A 7063-nucleotide genomic window follows, 5' to 3' on the forward strand; every position below is an offset into this window, starting at 1 on the left:
CCCCTGACATTTCGCTCGTTGATAAATGTGGAGGAGGACGGTGATCGTGTGTCAGGTACTACGGTGCACGCGCGCGTATATCGTGCTCCTCTACCCACGATCGTTTCCCCTTTGATCCTTCCCTCGGCCTACGAAAAGAATCGCGGCGAAATTATGCTCGTGATTTGACGAACCGCTCTCTCCCACGTTGCGCAATATTCATTTCCCTAGACGATTAGAACATTCCTCGATTTTCCTGTGGCTCTTAACACACTCGAAGCCAGTGTATATTTTACTAAATCTGCAACCAACGGTGCAAGTCTTCTAAATATTAATACAAATATGTCAAGTATCGTGTCTTAAGTTAATGAGGAGAACTAAGGTACTTTTTCCTATTTCTGTGCATTTAGATTAAGATCATCTATAAAAAAGAATTTTTATTAAAAGTCTACTACCTTCTTTAAATCTTGCTTGTTAATAAGTATACTTAAAAAAAATAATTCCTCAGTTTATATATACAAAGGTTCCCCTTTCTACAACTGATTTTAATCTGAAAGCACAGATACAGGAGCAAGTACCTAATCATCTGACCCAACAAATGGGTTATCGGTTTACAGATAATCCTCTTCAAGTTAGACATGCAATTCTTCACAGCCTGATGTCACCACCCCGTGGTATTCCATAATTATTCCACCGATCGGCGTTGAACCCATTTCACAGCTAATTTCCATTCAATCGCCTTTGCCTCCCCTGGATTCCTTGAAACGCTTCATATCGACAAGGCTACCAGTCTTCTCCGCTCAAGATTTATATCCAGGCAACATCGCTCGAGTTTATCTGATCCGTCGGCTTCAGCCCTGAGTTTATATCCCTGCTACCGATGTCATCGTCGCCGCTCGGCGACGCTCGCCGTGTGTGAATGGGACGATCTCTCTCGCCGCAGAATCTGATTCATACCGTCGGCTGACATTTCAGTTTCGACTCGCGCAACACTGCGCGCGCTCGCGCGTACCACACACGCGTGCACCACCGTTCTCCACCCAGAGCCCCAGCCTCTAATCCCTCGCGGTGGATGTCTTTGATATTTAACCGATCGGCGATAAGAGCCAGCGTTTCTTCCTGGTCTGAGGCTGCACGTATCGGCAGTGGGTCATTTATGGGCGATGGAATTTCACATGGAACCTCTAGGAACGCTTGGTATCTTGAGACTTAGGTATCCTGTTTTAAAACTCGGAGGGTCTACGGGCCTCAGTTTTAGAAGAGTTCTTTATGTACTCGTGTTAGATAGTTGGCGAGATATGTGCTGCTAGCCAAAAGCGTGGAATTCATATTAATTCTTATTGAAAGAAAGGGTCATAGCATTTATACTGGTTCTAATTTTATTTGCTGTGACTAATCTATGGTTGCAAGGCGAATAACTCACGCGCTATTACTTGAGAGGTATTGATAGTACGTACTTGTCTTGAATTTCAGGTCTCTGTTATATAGTCCTGTTTTATTGTAGGAGACAAGAATAACGAAATTCCATTTAAGGCGTCGTGTCAGTCAGACTTGGGACTTATTCTACTGCCAACGCTTACTAATCAGGTCAGACAGAGAAGTCAGTAGAATAAGTATCGAGATAGACACAGATCAGTCAGTAGAATGAGCATCCAATCAGACATAAACCAGCCAGTAGAATAAGTCCCAAGACAGACATAGAGAAGTCAGTAGAATAACTCCCAAGTCAGTCACAACAAACTCAGTAGAATAAGTTCCAAGTCAGACACACTTCACACAAGCTTAGAAAACTCCTTTCAATAATTAATAACTCTGTAATGAGACTTCGACTGCATTTTCATCATTCTGGATTAGAGAGTAAGTAGACTCGTCTCTTAAAATTCCTAACACCTATCATCAAATACCTTACATAATATTTCTCATAATCCTGAGATCATGCAACCGAGAATTCCTAAATCACAACCAATGAAATTGTCCAAGTGAAATAATATTAAGACCCCTTCACACACTGAAATCTTAATTAAAAATCGACAAGCAATTCCAATCATTTTGGCTCACACAGTATAACAAGGGGCGTGCCTCGAACACGCAAGCATCTCCACTCGCTTTAATCCTTTGGCATTTGCTCGACAGATCCTGCGCGTAAAGTCTCCGCGTAGCTCACACACGTGTCCCCGCTTCGTGTTCTTCCGCCCAATGCCGCCGACTCCCACACTCTGATTTGTTTGCGCTCAGGTCACGCTTGAGATTCCTCCAACCCCGTCGCGGGAGCCTAGAAACGCAGCTCGATCATCGGTCAGAAAATTCACCTCGCAACGAAGCATGAATTCCGCGACGAATCCCCTGAACAGCCTCGATCGACGCAGCGATTAAGTCATCGCGCGCGGCGTCTTTCGTCGCGCGAGGCACGGCGTGGAAGACGCTCGACGCGAAAACCGCCCACGCGGCCGATAACGATCGCCTCGCGCCGAGGACACCGCGATCGCGTCGAGGTGATAGGTCGATAGATTCTCAGGGGAGCACAACAGGACGAGTGGCCTTTTTTCCGCGGTGGCAAGAGGTGGTTCTGTAACGCGAGCCTCGATAATTTGTAACGATCCACGGACGAGATAAGAGAACGCGGTCGTCGATGGAAATTTTCCGATGCACCGGACTGCGTCGATCGATTGGCTCGTTGACGCGCTTCAAGGCGCGTCCCGATCGCGAGATAGAACATCGATTATGTAAAGCACTTCTTCTTCCTCTCGCTTTGCATACGATTCTTGTAACGACGAAACGCGGCGGCAAGTTTTTCTACACGCTCGTTACAAATTGTTCGAGATAATGAGAGAAAAAAGAAGGCCGAGAAACATCACTGATCGCTCTATTTTTCACGCCGACGCATGATGGTCTCAGACGACTGTTTACCCGCCTAAGTATAGGTATTTCATGTTAGACGTGTGGAAATCATTGAAGAACTTATATGCATATGGTTAAGCACTGTCAAGATACTTAAGATACTAAGGATGTACTTAAACCTACCACAAGTTTTTCCAATGTTTCCTTGTATGCAAATAAAGTCTGCACAGAATCCATATTCCACTTTTAAAGGCTCATTTTTACAAAGACTAGACTTTTCTAAAAACATTACCCTATTTATATATTCCTCATAGCAAAATAACATTTCAAACAAGGATCCTCAAAAATTTAGGAACTTATCTAATTACCTCAAAAATTGAATAATCATAATTAGTCAAAATTGTGATTTTTCAGACAGGTTTTTCAGAATACTGTGAACGACTCGGAAGAATGCTTCCTCGACTCTCCTATTCCGGGGATCGCGGAAGCATCAGCACTGTTTTCGAGCACCTAACTGTGCATCGAGTTGCGAGCGAGGATGACGGCGGCCTCGTGTCGAAACCGAGGCGCAGATAAGCTCGTTTTAGCGCGCGATAGTTAATCTTTCGCTTAATCGGCTTGTTTATCTCGACGTGGTACAACCGAGGGAACGCCAGTAATGGACCCAGTCGAGAGAAGGATCGAGCTTCTTCATATTCGAACTTGCGTCCCGCAATTTGTCCTTCGTCGTACGATATTTCAATCCCCCGATCATCTGAGATAGAGTAAATGTCCCAGTAGCTGGACATGTCCTGTTACCTGGACACTAGCGCTAATTTTATTTCATTCTAATGAGAAACTAGTCCTACTAATGAAAAAAACAGAAAATATCACAGAATAATGTATTCAATAATGTATTTAACCAAGATTGTCCACTGCGATCGACATCAATTTTCTAACTTCAGTAATGACTCAAATGCTGTTTCCTCAGCTAATGAAGACACTATCCCCTGACCCAACGAGTGGGTCAATGGCCTCTAACGTGTTAATCCAGTAGCACAGGTAGACCAAGAAATATGGCGAGTAATCGACAGTTCGGATTGCAAGCTTCGTCAAACAGTGAAAGTAATCTGAATTCATCGTTTTGGCGCGAGGAAAGCAGGGGTTTCACATGAGCGTACGCGTTGGACCAATCGAGATCGCGGATCGGGACGGAAGACGAAATCGATCGCGATCCTCTTTCCCGGGGCGGCGTCACACGATCCATGGAAAGTGGCGACGAGCTGCGAAACGAGAGGTTGAATCGTGTCGAAACCGCGACGAAAGGAAGAGGGAACGAGGATTCTTGAATGAAAATCCTGAATCGAGAAACAGAGAGTTTCCATGGGAATAAACGCGGAGGATCTCTCGATCACTGTAATCTCCTGGCACTAGGATTGCTAACCTTATGGTTGGTCTGCTAGAAGAGCGCCAGACCTAAAGAAAATACATCTTACAAGAAACTGATTTGAAATTTGTTACAATACAGCATTATATTAATTGAAAAGTGAAAATAAAAGAGCACTTACAGGCGGTATCAAACTTAAAGTAGCGAGAGAAAGAATGTCCTGAAATTAGCCTTATATAACCATCCTTTCTATGAAAGAAAACATTTCTTTTTTAAATGACACTTACAACACTTTTTATTTCCTCTGTTCAAATAGTGAAGCATTTAGCGATAAAAAATGTATGCTTTTTTAAAAGTTACTTTGGAATTCTTCAGTACCATTACGTCTAATACTTTATAACGCGAACAGTCTTCTTAGTACTTCTCTAAAGTATTAAATCCCCCATTACTAATACGTATAATAAAGGCGCAGCAGTCATTGACGGAAAGAGCACTAAAATCGCTGAGCAAAAGCGGCTCTACGGTTTCTCTGTTCATTCATCCAAGTCGAATCGACGCGAAGACGACTCCATTGTAAGAGATATCTAGAGAGAAGCGTTCGCTCGCGGAGTTAGGCGTTTTCTATTCCGCGAGATCGACGAGGCCAAAGCGGCGGTGCGTAGAGGAGCGGATTAGAGATCGGTGGGTGTGTTGCGCGGGTCGGATCGCGTGTGCGATCATGCGTTGAAATGAAAGGAGACGCGCGCGCGACGTGGCGAGATGAGAGACGAGAAGAAGGAATCTGTATCCAGCATGGTTCTCCAGCGTCTCCTAAAAGGATCGCTGGACGCCACCACGGAAGCCAGCGAGATAGAAATCGATGGCATTGCCAACACGAACGCGTCAACTACTCCTCTCTTTTTTTTTCTTCCTTTTTTCGTTACGATGAATATTCAGAACTCGACTGCTCGCAAGGAGCTGCAACTCCTCGAGGACAGACAGTATCGTCTTTTAATTAGACTAACACGTGGCTGCTACTCCGTATCCGTTTCAGACAGGCGAGGAGAATGTAACAAAGAAACGATCGCGATCGCTGAGAGGCAAAGGGCGAGGCTAATTGTGATTGGGAAGCGGTAGTTTTATCTCAATCGGAGATATCTGACGAGATACGCCGATAAACGACGAACAATGGAATCTGGCCGAACGAAATCGTTCTATCGACGCGGCACGGCCAGCGAATCGATCGGTATGATCGATTTTTTCCACTTTCTAAACGCGTACGCCCGACTCTAGACCGCGTGGAATTTCGTGATTAGCTTGAGCGTTTTTGTCAACGTCACGTTGGCAATAATGCTCGTTCGCGCGTACAATTATTGCCTCATCGTTGTCGCTCTCCAGCCTCGATCGTTGGCGAGCCGATCTTTTGTGTTGCGGCTGATCGTCGGTACAGTTTTGACGCTCGCTCGTGGATCGCTCTTCGCTTTCTTCAACGATCTGTGAAGAAACTAGCCGCCCTTCTTTTTCTTTTCACGAATTACGAGTTCTTGGACTACTAAATTTTTTATAGGGAGTTTCTATTTCGCTTCGAGCAGCGAAGAGACTGCGTTTTCAGACTGTATGGAATGGGTACTACGAAATATTCCTTCAGTTCTATTCGAAGGATATCTATGAAACTTAGGAAAATGATCAAATTGAGATATTAATAAATAGATAATTACGCTATTATATTTTCCTTTTCCTTTCAAATAATATTTTCTGGAATGAGCCATAAAGTAGGTGCGCCTCCAAACAGTAATACTATACATTTTTAATTATCAATAATCCAGAATTCACGATGTAAAAAATCGAAATGTCCCTCCCACAATTATTAAGATTATCATGTTTAATTTTTCAAGATGTACGACCTGATCGCTGACTAATTTCACTTACTTTTCCACTCTTCATAAATTCAATAATATACATGTTACAATTTATTAATTTGTCTGGATTCGTAGCAAGGTCTAACAGCCTTGTCTTATTAAAATCGTAAGTTCATGAGAAGGATCGAAAAGAATGTGCAACATTCGCGCGCGAAAATCTTTCAGTCAGAAGACGTTGAATGAAATCGAGCAGCGTAGTACAATAGGATGGATCGAGTGGGCGTCGAGGATCGATTCAACCGATCATAACGTGTGTAAAGGCAAAGTTCAGCGTTCATTAATTCAACCCGTCACGCCAGCAGCCAATTAGCTCGTCATTGTGAAACTCTGTTCGTAATTTCGATGGCGACGCGTTTATTCCTTCGTCGCATGTCTGAGAAACGCTGTCGTTAATGTGTCATTGTCTAAAAGCATTACGACAGTAGTGGACTATTTAAGAGACACACGCGAGATGAAGAGTATAATTAAATGGGATTCGATTATGCGTTTGAATTTTGAAAAATTCGCAACGATGACGCGAAAGTATCAAGCAGCGTGATCTCTCGTGCTGCATGCGAGTTACTTTTGAAGGGGAACGCTTTATACGTGGTCGATAAAGGAGCGTTCTAGTGTACGATCGCTGACGAGGTATGGAATATAGGATACACCGTATCACAAACAAGTATACAGGACTGCAGGCGAGTATGCAACAGACAGGAGATTTAATGGACTTTCGTGTTTCACGTTCTGAAGTACCGACTTCTCGAAAAAACACTGGTTTTCGAGTGCTCTCTGCGATTTTTGAGCGGTGGATGCAGGGAATACATTATGTTCATCACTGGTGCTGGTAATGCCAGCAAACGAGAAAATATTCCTACTATACCACCCAATATACAAGGTGTCCCATTAAGCTATCCTTCTTACTTATACCCATAATTTCAGTTAGTAAATGAAAATGCAATTTACAAAAGATATATTCTTACAAAAAATTTATCTAAAGTGA

This window comes from Calliopsis andreniformis, chromosome 4 (genome assembly GCF_051401765.1).
Source record: "Calliopsis andreniformis isolate RMS-2024a chromosome 4, iyCalAndr_principal, whole genome shotgun sequence".
In the NCBI taxonomy this organism is placed as follows: domain Eukaryota; kingdom Metazoa; phylum Arthropoda; class Insecta; order Hymenoptera; family Andrenidae; genus Calliopsis; species Calliopsis andreniformis.